At 39.1% G+C, this 17,944-nt stretch overlaps 1 protein-coding gene across 1 annotated transcript in view; it reads left to right on the forward strand.

Moving 5' to 3' along the window:
* EYS (eyes shut homolog) overlaps nt 1-17,944 on the forward strand; it is a 1,239,289-nt gene that overhangs the window by 1,195,384 nt on the left and 25,961 nt on the right.

Below are 17,944 nucleotides of genomic sequence, written 5' to 3' on the forward strand. Positions count from 1 at the left end.
AGTCCCCTATCTGTTTAGTCTAAACATTCTAGATGTTTTGTGCTAAGCGCAGTCCAGTCAAGTGAACTTGGGTTCGTAACTCAATTTCAGAACAAGGCTCCATCTTTGATCTTCTCCCTTCTGTACCTTCTGTACCACTGACACGAAACTCTCAGGAGTAGCAAGAGGAAGATACGTCAGCTCTGGTTCAAAGGGAGAGAAGTTTGAGGGATGAAATGGTCCAAGTCCAGTGGGAACGATAAGGAGCTTTCAGTGTTCCAGATCTCATCAGCTTTACTGTTCTTCCTTATACCTATGATTGATCATATCCTTAACACTGGGGCGAGTTATGGCAGTGCCTTTGAGTGCTCCACACAGTCTCCTGAGTGCTCCCCACATGGGCTTGGCTAGTGCTAAGCGTACTTCTAGATCAGCGCTCTCCCCTCTTTATTTCGTAGCTTGCATAAGACCTTACGTGTTTCCTCCACATCACAAGCGCGCTCTGGGGTAGGAGCGGGTAAGTGGAACAGGGCAGGCTTGTGCCCTCCTTAATAGAGATGGGCCGCAGTCATCCCTCCACTGTCCTCCTTGCAGCCAAATAGCTCAGGCTCCTCTTCCTAGACCACCTACCACTCAGCCAACACTGGCAGAACAAGGAACATGGTTATCTATTGCCTGTCAACCCCAAACTACAAGCAGGAATTCCAACTGCATTTCATTTCCTCCTGTAATTCCCTGACCCCTACCCCAGCCTCCACACCCAGCTAACACTTACTTATCCTTCAGGTTTTCACTCAGGCCTTACTTCTTTAGGGAAGCCTTCTCCTTCATAGAACTGAGAGCAATGACTGTGCCTATTTTTGTGTATTGTTGTTGAATCTCTATTACCCATCCTATAGTATAGAATACAAACTCTGTTATACATTTCAACTTAATAGTTCTAAAATAGTAAAAATGGATAGGGACAATTTTTAAGAAATAGTTTTTTATTTTAGTGAACAATAAAATACTCCAAACTTTACCTCTATAACTTCCATAGGAATAGCTACTAGAACCTGAGAGAAATAATAGGACAAGTTAACATAAGGACTGGTGATAGTAACAGTCGGGGAGGCCAGATTTTTGAAGTTTAAAGGCACAGTAGATCATCAGCAAAAACTCTGTATTTTCTAGATGATCGCAGTCCCTCATAATAGCTATTCCTTTAGTAAATATAACATAGGAACCAACAATGTAGAGGTAACATTTTATCAACAACAACCACACTCTAGTGGTCTAAGAAAGCATAATCACTAAAAGCCAAATATCTTCAAAACCAAAATTTGTCTTTAAATAAGTTGTCAAATATTAGGGTTGAAAAGAGCCTTAAAAATCACTTAATCCTAATTATTTTACCTTGAAAGAAGTTAAGATCAAAACTGTGACTGAGCAGGACTGAGGGAGGATATAAGTCTTCATACCGCCAATCTAGTGAGTTTCACATTACCCCATGAAACCACTAGCTTTTACATTTTGTGTGACGCCAGCTTTTATATTTTTACTATGGGCTCAATGAACGAATTCGTGCACCTTGAATGGAACCGTGGGCCACGAGGCTGCGGTGGGCACAGGGACAGGTGTCAGCCCATCCTCCATGCCCCCTCCCACCAGGGCCCCTGGTCCCCTGTCTGCCCGCAGCCCCACCCCCGCTGCACCCACACACTGATGGTGCCAGCCCCATTCGCACCCGCTGACAGCGTGGAACTATTGGGGCCGGCGCCAGCAGCAGGTGCAAGTGGCAGCTGCTGCCCTGATCACCCCTCAGGACCAGAGGGAAGTGGAGAAGCCCTCAGGGGCAATTGGGAATGGCAGCCACTGCTCACACCCACTGACAGCGCCAAGCAACCGGGGCCAGCAGCATGTGCAAGCAGTGGCTCTGGTGCTGGCAGCGGGTGCAAGCAGGGCTGGAGCAGGGCGGGACCCTGGCACACAGGAGCAAAGAATTTTCAGTAACCACCAGAGGCTTGCCCCAATGACAGTGACTGGCACCCTGCCTTGGTCTGGTGCCCCCACTCACCTGCTCCACCATCCTGCTGTGGCCGACGCCTGCCATGTTCTGTGCACGCCCCCTGGTGGTCAGCACAGGTCATAGTGATTGGTTGTTCAGTTGTTCGGTTGTTCCGCTGTTCAGTCTATTTGCATATTAGCCTTTTATTATATAGCATTTCATAATCAAAATATAAAAGCTAGCCATCATATGAAATAAGTGGAAATTTGTGCAGTCTGTGGTATGCAGAATTGATTAATAAAATGTCCTTGTCCCCATATTTTAAATTGTCTAAAGTATTTTAAAGTATGTGTATATGTCTGAGAAGAGAGTGGCCGGGGGAAGTTTTTTATACTAGCATTCTAATTTAAGTAGTAAAATATTATTTTATCTACCCCTTACTCTAAGATTGACTTGCCATTGGGAAAAAAAGTGATCCTTCAAGTCCCTTAAAACATTCACCTACAGCATATTTTCTTTCACTGGGACCTCATCCCAAACTTCTTTGGAATTCCACGAGGTACAGTGCTGTGGTAATAAAATGTCAATAGACCACTTGAACCCGATGGCATAAAGGATCCTAGCCACCAAAAACGATTCAAAATATCTGAGCCTAGTTCCAGAAGTACATGAATTCACAATTGTCACATTGTCCGACCCAGGAACTAGCTCAGAGAAGTGTTTTTAAACACCCAGAAGCCCTAAACCAGCTTCAAAAATGAAACTGAAGGTGAAGAATGCTTGTCAAACAACAGCATCTGGGTTGGATATTTCACAAGGACTGTTGATCTTAAATTAAAAATAAATCATAATAGGTTAAACAGGGGTAGAATATTTTGCAATCTAGCTTAGTCATTAAAACATTCAATTTAGGCAGAATTCTGGTTTATGATTATTTTCTGAGATAGGAAATATGCCCCATTTCTTTTCTCACACACAAATTTTGCTCATTTGCTCTTTTCTTCTGTGTTATTGCTCTTTCCTGCTAGAATTTATTAGTTCCAACTACACATATAACATTTCCTGGGTCATACAATCTCTCCTCTCCATTTATTTTTCCCCACATTATTGGTGAATTGCTTTTTTTCCTTGGAACAGTTTTATACTACTAAATTCTAGCTCTTACGTATCATTGACATTTAGCCAAATGAGATTCCATAATATGTGTGGTTTTAACTTTCAGGCTACCAAGTACTGAAAATGTTTCCATTTTTCTTACATTCTTTCCATCCATGGTGCAATTTTCCTTCCATTCATTTCTCATTCCTTAAGGTAAAGAAACCCATGCACATGCTGGCATTTTGAATGAAACAAACACATGTTTAAGCTACTTAGTCCCTTGATGTCAAGGGTACTTTGTGGTTCAGTTACCAGTGGTTCTCAACCTTCCTAATGCCGCGACCCTTTAATACAGTCCCTCATGTTGTGGTGACCCCCAACCATAAAATTATTTTCGTTGCTACTTCATAACTGTAATTTTGCTACTGTTATGAATCGTCATGTAAATATCTGATATGCTATATGTGTTTTCTGATGGTCCCGATCCACAGGTTGAGAACCGCTGAATTGCCCTAGTTTTCATTGCAATTAATTCAAGCTCATGGAGAAGTTCAATTCTTCAAGCCTTCCTGACACATGGGGTGCTCTCCTGCCAAGCCTTTGGTCTTCCTAATAATAGCAAAATGGGTCCATAGCACTATAGACGGAGCTTTCAAAAATCATTACTGTGTGCCTGTTTTCCTTTTGTTATTGTTGTTCCTCCTCACCCAAGGATATTTTTTTCTTTGATTTTAGAAAGAGTGGAAGGAAGGGGGAGAGACAGAGAAACATTGAGGTGAGAGAGACACATTGATTGGTTGCCTCCTAAACTGCCCCAGCCAGGGCCAGGGATTGAGCCTGCAACCAAGGTATGCGCCCTTTAGCAGAATCAAACCTGAGACCCTTCAGTCCACAGGCTGATGCTCTAACCACTGAGAAAACCGGCTATAGCTTTTTATATATTTTTAATTATTTTCTGAGAGAGGAAGTAAGAGGGAGAGAGAGAGAGAAACATCAGTGATGAGAGAGAATCATTGACCGGCTGCCTCCTGCATGACCCCCACCAGGGATCGAGCCCTAAACCCGGCCATGTGCCCCAACTGAGAATCAAACCGTGACCTCCTGGTTCACAGATCAAGCTCAAATGCTGAGCTACACCGGCCAGGCTGTGTGACGGTTTTCAGGTGCATTTAGCCATGTGGGAATGCACTTGCTTTCTTTATAGAAAAATGAAACAGCTTTAGTCTTTGTTTCCCCACTTTCAATCCCATTGTGATGATTACCAGGAATCCTATATAATAAAACCCTAATATGCAAATTGACCAAACAGCGGAATGACCGGTTGCTATGATGCTCACTGACCACCAGGGGGCAGACATTCAACGCAGGAGCTGCCCCCTGGTGGTCAGTGTGCTTCCACAGGGGGAGCGCCACTCAGCCAGAAGCCGGGCTCATGGCTGGCGAGCGCAGCAGCGGTGGCGGGAGCCTCTCCCACCTCCATGGCAGTGCTAAGGACCCCTTGGGGGATGTCTGCCTGCCAGTTTAGGGAGCGGGCCTAAGCCAGCAGGTGTACATCCCCCAAGGGGTCCTGGACTGCAAGAGGATGCAGACCGGGCTGAGAGACACCCCTCCCCCCATCACCACCCCCGGATGTCCTGCACCAGGCCTCTAGTGTGATTATATGTGAACTAGATCCTCTTTTCCTACAGTTTATAATACTTTTTAAAAGTAAAAAATAAATGGGCGCTAGCTATGATTCCTAGGAACACACATTTTAATTTCTTAGTCTTCTTTCTGTGCTTCTCAATACAACCTGCTAAACTATAAGTGAGAAAGTGAATTATATGTAACAATGCTAAAGGTTATATAAACATTATGCTTTTTTAAAACATATTTTTACTGATTTCAGAGAGGACGGGAGAGGGAGGAGGGGATAGAAACAAATGATGAGAGTAAATCATTAATCAGCTGCCTCCTGCACGCCCACTATTGGGATCAAGCCCAAAATCCAGCATGTGCCCTGACTGGGAATCAAACCATGACCTCCTGGTTCATATGTCAACACTCAACCACTGAGCCACACCAGCAGGCAACATTATGCTTTTTGAGTATCAAAAGGAATAGATGTTGCTAGTGAGTCTTAAGAAAAAAATATACACAACTGTCATTTCCTAACCTTGGATCTTGGGCAAGTAAACTTAACTTTCCTGAATATCAGACTTCTCACATGTGAAAAGGGGATATGTAAAGATCTCTGCTGTGGAGGAATTTGGGGCCAAAGTTCAGGGACAGTCCATTCTCCTTGCCAAGTCTTAAGTTAATGATTACTACTTTTTATAAGGTTGTGAGACAAAGGTTAAAAACTCCAAAGACAAACATCTACTCGAGCTTTTTCTTCAACAAAGTCCTTTTTATTTCCTTTTTAAGATAATATTAATAAACAAAAAGCACTCATGTTGGATTTTCAGGCCATTACTGCTAAAGTTTCCTCCCTTGAAATGTTTTACATGTTGAGCTATAAATACCTGGTTCCCCATCTTAGGAAGGCAGACCAAAAAAAAAAAAAAGTTTGCTTTCAATCAATTTCTATAAACAGGACCTGGTTGCCTCTTTCCCTGAAGCAGGTCTGCCCACCTTCTTTAAATCTGAGATGATTGACAGCAATGAGATTCAATGCTCCCTCTAGTTTGTAATAGAAATATTAAAAAGTGACAAGCGAACTTTCTCATGACCATAGAGGGAGATATAAAGATTGCAAAACATCTCATTATTCCATGCCCTACTTTTGTTAAAATCTGCATAATTTATCTTAAGAAACCTAAAAGTGAACCTTCCTGTACCATGCTCTTCCAGTGACCAAGGAATATCACAGGCATCGGTTGGTTGTGAAGCCGATGGTCTGAGAGGCAGGATTCTCTAAGTGCTAGCACACCTCATAAAGGTTGTAATGAGGAGTCTAAAGAGGCCAGCCAAGTACTTAGCACACACCCTGTAAATATTAGCCATCCTACAGAGGAAAGAAAAAAGTGTCAGATTACACTCAAATGTAGGACATGTTGACATAGATATTTTGATCATTTTAATTTTTAAAATATGGATTAGTTTCAAACAGATTCTTAAGTTAAAATATGTTAGAACTCCTATTTTTATTTTTTTAATAAATCTTTATTGTTGAAAGTATTACATATGTCCCTTTTTTCTCCCATTGCCCTCTCCAATCTCCCCTTTCCCCCGCCAAGCCCTCACCACCCTACCGTCTATGTCCATGGGTTATGCACATACACACATGAGTTCATTGGTTGATCTCCCCCCGCCCTACCCTCCCCTACATTCCCTCTGAGGTTTGACAGTCTGATCAATGTCTCCAGGACTATTTTTGTTCATTAGTTTATGTTGTTCATTAGATTCCACGTATGAGTGAGATCATGTGATATTTATCTTTCTCTGACTGGCTTACTTCGCTTACAGCAGTTCTCAACCTGTGGGTCGCGACCATTGGAAAACACATATAGCATATCAGATATTTACATTACGATTCATAACAGTAGCAAAATTACAGTTATGAAGTAGTTTATGGTTGGGGGTCACCAAAACATGAGGAACTGTATTAAAGGGTCGCGGCATTAGGAAGGTTGAAAACCACTGGCTCAGCATAATGCTCTCTAGTTCCATCCATGCTGTTGCAAATGGTAAGAGTTCTTTCTTTTCTACAGCTGCATAGTTTTCCATTATATAGATGTACCACAGCTTTTTAATCCATTTATCAGCAAGTGGGCACTTAGGCTGTTTCCAAATCTTAGCTATTGTAAATTGTGCTGCTATGAACATAGGGGTGCATATATCCTTTCTGATTGGTGTTTCTAGTTTCTTGGGATATAGTCCTAGAAGTGGGATCACTGGGTCAAATGGGAGTTCCATTTTTAGTTTTTTGTGGAAACTCCATACTGTTGCACAGAGGCTGCACCAGTCTGCATTCCCACCAGTAGTGTATGAGGGTTTCTTTTCTCCATATTCTCACTAACATTTGTCATTTGTTGATTTGTTGATGACAGCCATTCTGACAGGTGTGAGGTGGTACCTCATTGTCGTTTTGATTTGCATCCCTCGGATGAGCATTGTTTCATATGTCTCTTGGCCTTTCGTATGTCCATTTTGGAGAAATGTCTATTTAGGTCCTTTTCCATTTTTTAATTGGATTGTTTGTCTTCCTTTTGTTAAGTTGTATGAGTTCCCTGTAAATTTTGGAAGTTAGCCCCTTATCGGATGTATCATTGGGATATAACATTGGCAAATATGTTCCCCCATGCAGTGGTCTCTCTTGTTATTTTGTTGATGATTTCTTTTGCTGTGCAGAAGCTCTTTATTTTGACGTAGTCCCATTTGTTTATTTTTCCTTAGTTTCCATTGTCCTAGGACAGTGGTTGGCAAACTCATTAGTCAACAGAGCCAAATATCAACAGTACAACGATTGAAATTTCTTTTGAGAGCCAAATTTTTTAAACTTAAATTATATAGGTAGGTACATTGTTATTAACTTAATTAGGGTACTCCTAAGGCTTAGGAAGAGCCACACTCAAGGGGCCAAAGAGCCGCATGTGGCTCTCGAGCCACAGTTTGCCGACCACGGTCCTAGGAGATGTATCTGTAAAGATACTGCTATAAGAGATGTCTGAGATTTTGCTGCCAATGGCTTCTTCTAGGATTTTTATGGTTTCACGTCTTACATTTAGGTCTTTTATCCATTTTGAGTTTATTCTTGTGTATAGTGCAAGTTGGTGGTCTAGTTTTATTTTTTTGCACGTATTTGTCCAATTTTCCCAACATCATTTATTAAAGAGACAGTCTTGACTCCATTATATGCTCTTTCCTCCTTTGTCAAATATTAATTGAGCATATCATCTTGGATCGATTTCTGGGTTCTCTGTTGTGTTCCATTGGTCTATATGCCTATTCTTGTGCCAGTACCATGCTGTTTTGAGTACAGTGGCTTTGTAATATATCTGGTATTGTGATCTGGTATCTTGATATCTGGTATTGTGATCCCTCCAACTTTGTTCTTCTTTCTCAAGATTGCTGTGACTATTTGGGGTCTTGTTTGATTCCATATAAATTTTTGGAGTATTTAGAACTATTTTTAAAAGACAATCATTTTTATTATATCAAATATGTTTAAAAGATGTAAAAACTTATGGAGTAGATATAAGCTTTTCAAAATTACCAAATAAACCATTTTTTTAATAAAACAATACTCATTCTGTATAGAAATATAGCAGATGATTACAATTTTTAAAGCAAAATGGGGAGATCCAAAGCACTGGATAATAGGGTCCCTTCTTTCAAAGAGCTAACGGCATAGGTGCAGACCAGGCTAAAGTCTGTGAAAACTAAATAAAAGTATATAATTTAACAGTTAAGGGAAAAGAGGAAGAAATATTCCAGGGTATTGTTAGACAATACGTGCATTCCTTCTGGCTCATGGAACCTGAAAAGTCATTAGAAAGCAATGAAATTAGGTTAGCTTTCAAAGATAGGTAAAATATGGGCAGACTCCTATGGGATGATGAGGTAGCTTTCCTAAGATTGAGAACCACTTCAACAAACCTGAGGGAGAATGTAAGGGTGCACTAGCAAATGGGAGTAAACCTCTTCATCTGAAAAGGAAATTTATGCCAAGTAAGGACTGAATTATTAAAGCACCTTTGAGAAAAGAAGGTAAGGGACCAACGCAAGTTACACTGGGTTAAAAATCACCAGCACTTGCGTACTGAGCTGGAGGTGTGCCTTTCATTTAGATGGCACATTAAAACCTGGATGGCACACGGGCACAATCCCTGCAGTCTCCCAGACCTCCTGCAAATAAGCCTTTGAGACTCCTGAAACAGCCATGGGTCTCCCAACACGTTACCTGGCTTTATTACTTATGACACTTCCAAATAGCATCAGAGAGAGGTCACAGTAAAAGATATGTTTAAAAAGTAGCCCTAGCTGGTTTGGCTCAGTGGATAGAGCGTTGGACTGCGGACTGAAGGGTCCCAGGTTCGATTCCAGTCAAGGGCATATGCCCGGGTTGCAGCCTCGGTCCCCAGTTGGGGGCGTGCAGGAGGCAACCAACCGATCAATGGTTCTCTCTCATCGTTGATGTTTCTATCTCTCTCCCTCTCCCTTCCTCTCTGAAATCAATAAAAATATATATTTTTTAAAAAAATAGCCAAGCCATAGCTAGTTTGGCTCAGTGGCTGGAGCGTCAGCCTGCAGACTGAAGGGTCCCGGGTTCGATTCCGGTCAAGGGAACCGTAAATACCTCAGTTGCAGGCTCCTCCCAGGCTCGGGCTCTGGTCGGGGCTCATGAAGGAGGCAACCAATCAATGTGCTTCTCTCATATCGATATTTCTCTCTGTCCCTCGCTTTTCCACTCTCTCTAAAAATCAATGGTAAAATATCCTCGGGTGAGGATTAAAAATAAATAAATAAATAAAAATAAAATAAAAAGTAGCCAAGATAGTGATAGAAAGATAAAATATGCCCTCTTCACAAGAAAATAAAAGAGAAAAGGTAAGAGAAGGAAATGGGTGGGAAAGGACAGAAGGGAAGGACAAGCAAGACAAAACAGGCTAGTCTAAAACATGGCATTGCAACTGAGTGTAAAATTAGCTTTGAGTTTCCTGGAAATTGGAGAATACAACCAGTTGCAACTCATTTATTGCCTCATAAAAAAAGTATACCATTTAGGACAGATAACTGTATCCTGGTACTGAACTCTAATAAAGAATTGAACAAGCTCCAATTTTTTAATAAAATTAAACAGCATAATCTATACTATGTTTGATGACAATTTTCTAGAAGAGATGTTATGTATATAGTCACTTCTCATTGATACACAATAAAGGTTAAAAACATAAGACTAAGTAATAGTTCTGTAAAGATAATTATATCAAAACTAAAAGAATAAAGTAGTTTCTAATGGTCGGGCATGTTACTGGGGTAATATTTGGCTTGGGAAATAATTGACTAATATTTTCATTAGATTATTACTCTTGGATATCAATTGTTGTCAGCCAAGTTTTCGATATTCAAAGAAGCAAAGATTGAAAAATAAAAATGAAGGTCACTATAGAAGTCCAGGTACCCTGGTTATCAATTAAAAGAATCACTACATGCTTTTTCAGATTTATAGATGACAAAGCTGATGTTTTATTATGCAAATTAAATAGTTTAACTTGGCATTTTTCTTTTCTTTTTTATATAAACGTTTCAAGGGTACACTTTTTAAAAAATAATTCTTTATTGTTGAAAGAATTACATATGTCCCTTTTTTCCCCCATTGACCCCCTCCAGCCTGCCCCCACACCCCCCTTCTCCCTGCCCCAGGCCTTCAGCATGGGTTATGCATATATGCATTTAAGGTCTTTGGTTGATTACCTCCCACCCACTCACCCTCCCCCAACTTCCCTCTTAGATTCCTCACTCTGTTCCTGCTTCCATGTCTCTGGATCCACTCCGTTCATCAGTTGATTTTGTTACTTAGATTCCACATATGAGTGAGATCATGTGATACTTGTCTTTCTCTGACTGGCTTATTTCACTTAGCATGATACTCTCCAGGTCCCTCCATACTGTCTCAAAGGGTAACAGATTCTTCTTTTGTACTGCTGCATAGTATTCCATGGTGTAAATGTACCATAGTGTTTTTATCCACTCCTCTACTGATGGGCACTTGGGCTATTTCCAGATCTTAGCTATTGTAAATTGTGCTGCTATGAGTTCAGGGGTGCATATATTCTTTCTGATCAGTGCTTTGGTTTCTTAAGATATATTCCTAGAAGTGGGATCACTGGGTCAAATGGCAGATCGATATTTAATTTTTTTAGGAAACTCCATACTGCTTTCCATAATGGTTGCACCAGTCTGCATTCACCAGCAGTGTATGAGGGTTCCCTTTTCTCCACATCCTCGCCAGCACTTGTCACTTTTTGATGTGTTGATGGTAGTCATTCTGACAGGTATGAGATGGTACCGCATTGTCGTTTTGATTTGCATCTCTCAGATGATTAGTGACCTTGAGCATTTTTTCATGTCTCTTCGCTTTTGTATGTCCACTTTGGAGAAGTGTCTATTTAGCTCCTTTGCTCCTTTTTTAATTGGATTGTTTATCTTCCTTTTGTTAAGTTATGTGAGTTCCTTATATATTTTGGATATTAACCCTTTATCAGATATATCATTGCCAAATATGTTTTCCCATAGAGTTGGTTCTCTTTTTGTTTTGTTGATGGTTTCTTTTGCTGTGCAGAAACTTTTTATTTTGATGTAGACCCATTTGTTAATTTTCTCCTTTGCCTTAGGAGATATATCTCATAGTAAACATATTGCTATAGAGATGTCTGAGATTTTGCTGCCTATGGTTTCTTCTAGGATTTTTATGGTTTATGACTTACATTAAGTATTTTATCCACTTTGAGTTTATTCTTGTGTATGGTGTAAGTTGGTGGTCTAGTTTCATTTTTTTGCATGTATCTGTCCAATTTTCCCAACACCATTTATTGAAGAGACTGCCTGGGCTCCATTGTATGCTCTTTCCTCCTTTGTCAAATATTAATTGAGCATAATGGCTTGAGTCGATTTCTGGGTTATCTGTTCTGTTCCATTGATCAGATGTGCCTGTTCTTTTGCCAATACCAGGCTGTTTGATTACAGTGGCTTTGCAGTATAACTTGAAATCTGGTATTGTGATTCCTCCAACTTTGCTTTTTTCCCCTCATGATTGCTGCTACTATTCGGGGTCTCTTTTGATTCCATATAAATTTTTGGAATATTTGTTTTTAGCTCTGTGAAATATGCCATTGGTATTTTAATAGGGATTGCATTGAATCTGTAGATTGTCTTGTGTAGTACGGACATTTTAATGATGTTGATTCTACCAACCCATGAACACGGTATATTTTTCCATTTGTTTATATCTTTTTCTATCTCTTTTTTCAATATCCTGTAGTTTTCCAAATACAGGTCTTTTGCCTCGTTGGTTAAGTTTATTCCTAAGTATCTTAATTTTTTTGTTGCAATAGTAAATTGGATTGTTTGTTTAATTTCTTTCTGAAGATTCATTATTGCTGTATAAAAAAGCCATCGATTTTGGGGTGTTGATTTTGTATCCTGCTACATTGCCAAATTCATTTACTAAATCTAGTAGTTTTTTTAGTGGAGTCCTAAAGGTTTTCTATGTACAATATCATGTCATCTGCGAATAATGAGGGTTTTACTTCCTCCTTTCCAATATGGATGCCTTTTATTTCTTCTTCTTATCTGATTGCTATGGCTAGAACTTCTAGTACTGTGTTGAATAAGAGTGGTGAGAGTGGGCATCCCTGTCTTGTTCCTGTTCTTAGGGGAAATAGTTTTAGTTTTTGCCCATTGAGTATGATGTTGGCTGTAGTTTTGTCATATTGGCCTTTATCATGTTGAGATAATGCTCCCTTTATTCCCACTTTGCTGAGAGTTTTTATCAAAAATGGGTGTTGGATTTTGTCAAATGCTTTTTCTGCATCTATTGATATGATCATGTGATTTTTGTCTTTCAGTTTGTTTATGTGATGTATCACGTTTATTGATTTGTGAATATTGTACCAGCCTTGCATCCCTGGAATAAATCCCACTAGGTCATAGTGTATGACCTTTTTAATATATTGCTGGATGCGTTTGCTACTATCTTATTGAGGATTTTAGCATCTTGTTTATCAGGGATATTGGCCTCTAATTCTCTTTCTTTGTAGTGTCTTTATCTGGTTTTAGAATTAGGACAATGCTGGACTCATAGAAAAAGATTGGAAGGGTTCCTTCCTCTTGAATTTTTTGAAATAGTTTGAAGATATAGGTGTTAATTCTTTGAATGTTTGGTAAAACTCCCTGTGAAGCCATCTGGACCTGAGCTTTTGTTTGCTGGGAGTTCTTTTATTACTGCTTCTATTTCAATTGTTATTCTCTTATTCAGGTTTTCTTATTCCTCCTGATTTAGTTTTGGGAGATTGTATTTTTCTAGGAATTTGTCCATTTCATCCACATTGTCCAGCATGTTGGCATATAGTTGTTCATAGTATTTTCTTACAATCCTTTGTATTTCTGTGATGTCAGTGGTTACTTCTCCACTTTTGTTTCTGATTTTATTTATTTGGGTCCTCTCGTTGTCTCTTGATGAGTCTGGCTAACAGTTTATCAATTTGTTTATCTTTTCAAAGAACCAGCTCTTGGTTTCATTGATTTTTTTGTATTGTTTTTTTAGTCTCTCTGTTACTTATTTCTGCTCTAATCTTTATTATTTCCTTCCTTCTACTTACTCTGGGGTTTTCTTGTTCTCTTTCTAGTTCTTTAAGTTGTAGGGTTAAATAGTTTATTACTGATTTTTCTTGTTTGTTGAGGTATGCCTGTAGTGCTATGACCTTCCTTTTCAGGACTGCTTTTTCTGTGTCCCAGAGATTTGGGGTTGCTGTGTGTTCATTTTCATTTGTTTCCAGGAAGTTTTTTATTTCTTTCTTGATCTCGTTGGTAACACAGTCATTGTTTAATAACATGCTATTTAGCCTCCAGGTGTTTGAATGTTTTGGGGTATTTTTACTATATTAACTTGGCATTTTTCAAACACCCAAATTCTGCTCCAAAAAACATGCAGTAGAACACCTCTCCTTAGAAGATTTTGAAAGCAGGCATCACCAGATGTCTCTATCATAAAGCAATCAAGTGATTTTATAGAGTACTTAACTTTTAAGTACTAACGCCCCGTCTTGAGGTCTGCAGAGATTGTTTAGAACAGAATAGCCACCCAAATAACTGAGTTAAACAATTAAAGACGAGTTGTTCAGCATTATCCATCTGGGCACTAAAGAAAGCCTGACTAAAGGGATAATTTTTATTTTTTTCAATAATTGACACTTAAGCATTCCTTCTGTTAGCAATTAGCCAATAGGTTCAATTGCTTGTTCCCACCACTCCCAGTAGATTCTGATAATAATCCAGCAACGAGAAAGGATGTTTATTTTCCATTTTTGCTCCAGTAATAAGGTGTGTACTCAGTTAATCTAAAATTTGTCAAACAGCTTAGGTTGAAATGGAGAGGTAAAGTCTTAAGACTTCATATAGTTAAGGATGGAGTAAAAAAGGTATTTTCTATCCATTAGGTTTTTATTGTAATAAACCTTTAAAGGAGCATTTATGAGCCAGGACGCCTCAATAAAATTGCATGCACTTATTCATAGACCTGAAGGCAAATCATAGGTTAATAAATGCTGCAAAAGTCTTAAATTACTTTCCTTTTTTTTTCTTTACTAACTGAACAGAACAGATTCTGATACAGCAGAATCTTGGCTAAAGTCAAAATGTAATGAGATAGAGGACATAAAATGGAGACCCCTAAAACTATAATTCTCTGAGAACAGAGCACATATGCGTCTGTACGAATTATAAGTATAACCTCATAGGCTTATAGTATGTGAAGATTGAAAGCTATTTACTTGTTGAATAGACTATGGTTTGAGTTCATCATGTAAAACAAAGCTCTGGGCCCTGGCCAGGTGGCCAACTTGTTTGGAGCATCATCCTGTACAATTAAAGGTTTCAGGTTCGATCCCCAGGTCTGGGTGCTACAAGAGGCAACTGATCAATGATTCTTTCTCACATCGATGTTTCTCTTTCTGTGTCTCTCTCTGTCTCTCTGAAATCAGTAAACATATCCTCAGGTGAGGGGGGTAAAAATGCTCTGGGAATTAAAGTAGTCTATTTTAGAAATCTTGATGTCCATCACTCAGAACAAGAACGAACATTTGGTAGCAAAAGACCTTCAGTGGGACTTGTTCAATTTAAAGTGATTAAAGAGGTGTACTGAAATAAGCAGACATCCAAGGTAGGGAGGTGATGAAATGTTGAATGTATGTGGGGAATCTTGCAGAACTTTAAGTTTTAAAAAAAAATTGTGCTTTAAAAGCAAAGATGTGGGTCAGCAAGATGACTCACTGGGAAGCTACAAACTCTTCTCTCACAGACACATCAAGTTAACAACCATCATACCTTTGTGAGAACTAGCTGTGCAAGAACTGAGAGAGCTGGGAAATTATCATTGTGCATCTAAGTAAAGACTGGTTTAGACTAGACCCGTGGTTGGCAAACTGCAGCTCACGAGCCACATGCGGCTCTTTGGCCCGTTGAGTGTGGCTCTTCCACAAAATACCATGTGCGGCAATTCACCATAGCTAAGATCTGGAAACAGCCTAAATGCCCATCAGTAGATGAATGGATTAGAAAACTGTGGTACATCTACACGATGGAATACTATGCTGCTGTAAGAAAGAAGGTACTCTTACCATTTGCAACAGCATAGATGGAGCTGGAGAGCATTATGCTAAGTGAAATAAGCCAGTCAATGAAGGAAAAATACCACATGATCTCACTCATTCATGGATAATAGAGACCATTATAAACTTTTGAACAATAATAGATACAGAGGCAGAGCTGCCTCACACAGATTGTCAAACTGCAGCGGGAAGGCCGGGGAGGGTTGGGGGGCAGGAGGGAGTGGGTTAAGAGATCAACTGAAGGGCTTGTATGCATGCATATGAGCATAACCAATGGACATAAGACACTGGGGGGTAGGGGAAGCCGGGGTATTGTCAAGGGCGGGGGGGAAAAAAAAAAAGGACACATATGTAATACCCTTTGTAATGCTTTAAGCAATAAAAAAATAAATAAAAATAAAAAATAAAAAAAAAAATACCATGTGCGGACGCACACATACAGTGCGATTGAAACTTCGTGGCCCATGCGCAAAAGTCAGTATTTTGTGGAAGAGCCACACTCAAGGGGCCAAAGAGCCTCATGTGGCTCGCAAGCCGCAGTTTGCCGACCACTGGACTAGACTCATCAATGGATATTAAATCTAGGAGGTAGTTTTGGTTAATAGTAGATATGCATGGTTTTATAGTATCTCCTCATAGATTTCATATGATTACAAGGAAGAAAAAAAGCCCTAATTATAGAATGGAATAATATACAATAGAAAAAAGTCAGTAAAGACCTTGACCAAGGAGATCAAAATTAACTTCACCAATGAGGGACAAATACCTATCATGCACCTCCATATGTGATACCCTGAAACACACACATCATCATCTATGAAGAATTTCAGCCAAGAATATATAACCTGAATCCAGTTATGAGGAAATAGTAGTCACACTCAAAATGATGAACATTCTCTTCAAAAAACAGAGGAAGGCCCTAGCCGGTTTAGTTCAGTGGATAGAGCGTCTGCCTGCGGTCTAAAGGGTCCCAGGTTCGATTCCGGTCAGGGGCATGTACCTTGGTTGCAGACACATCCCCAGCGGAGGGTGTGCAGGAGGCAGCTGATCGATGTTTCTCTCTCATTAATGTTCCTAACTCTCTATCCTTCTCCCTTCCTCTCTGTAAAAAATCAATAAAATATATTTTTAAAAAAACAGAGGGGAAAAAATATCCTTCAAAAACGTCCATGTTGTAAAAGACAATGAAAGGCTGTGGAAATGTTCTAGTTGTTAAAAAGCAATAAAGAGACATGGCAACTGAAAGCAACATCTCATTTAGATGAGATTTCTTACTCTAGGAAAAAATATTACAAAGGACATTATTGGATCACCTGAACAATTGGGTTATTAATATTAGACAAAAGTATAGTATTAATGTTAAATTTATTCATGTTGATAACTGCTCTGTGGTTATATAAGAGAATATCTCTAAATTGTTAGGTACAAGGAGTCATGATGTATGGAACTTGCAAGTGATTGAAAAATATTAGATCAATAGATAGAACTAGGTAAAGCAGCAGAATATTAACAAAAGGTGAAGTTGGGTACAATATTCTTTGTCCTATTTTTTTTTTCAGTTTTCTATAGATTTGAAATTATTTCCAAGTAAATGAGTAAGAATAATTTTTTAAAGAATGTGTGCAATAATTTTATTAAGCTGGTAATTTTATTTTCCTGGATTGGTTTTATACCTTGCCAATAAACACATTTATGTCCCCAGATTCTCTCTGAATAATATTGAAAGAATTTTAGAATTTTTCTTTCCAGAGGAAGAAAAAAAGTGTGCAAAATTGAAGATCCTTCATCGTAGCTGATGCTACCATATATCTCCTAGGTTTCTTGTTTCTAATATTTTTATCCACTTATAGTAAACAAGAATATGGTATTGTTTGTCTTCAGAATATTGCCACTAAATGCAGTAGTCATTTTCTTCTTGCTGTGTTTTGGTTAAGCATAGATTATTTCACTTAATTATAACATGACAGTTGGTACTTTTAAATATGAAATGTTTCTTTTTTTTTCTTTTTTTTCTTTCTTTCTTTCTTTCTTTATTTATTTTTAATTAAATCTTTATTGTTCAGATTACATTTGTTCCTCTTTTTTTCCCCCCCCATAACTCCCCTCCTCCCAGTTCCCGCCCCACCCTCCGCCCTCACTCCCCACCCACTGTCCTCATCCATAGGTGCACGATTTTTGTCCAGTCTCTTCCCGCATCTCCCATTCCTCTTTCCCCCGCAAGAATAGTCTGTCCATTCCCTTTCTATGTCCCTGATTCATTATAATCACCAGTTCATTCTGTACATCAGATTATTTATTCACTTGATTCATAGATTCACTTGTTGATAGATGCATGTTTGTTGTTCACAATTTGTATCTTTACCTTTTTCTTCTTCCTCTTCTTAAAGGATACCTTTCAGCATTTCGTATAATACTGGTTTAGTGGTGATGAACTCCTTTAGCTTTTCCTTATCTGTGAAGCTCTTTATCTGACCTTCAATTCTGAATGATAGCTTGGCTGGATAAAGTACTCTTGGTTGTAGGTTCTTGGTATTCAGCACTTTGAATATTTCTTGCCATTCCCTTCTGG

Source organism: Myotis yumanensis, unplaced genomic scaffold (genome assembly GCF_028538775.1).
Source record: "Myotis yumanensis isolate MYYU_CA2020_CCGP unplaced genomic scaffold, mMyoYum1.0.hap1 SCAF_6, whole genome shotgun sequence".
NCBI lineage: Eukaryota > Metazoa > Chordata > Mammalia > Chiroptera > Vespertilionidae > Myotis > Myotis yumanensis.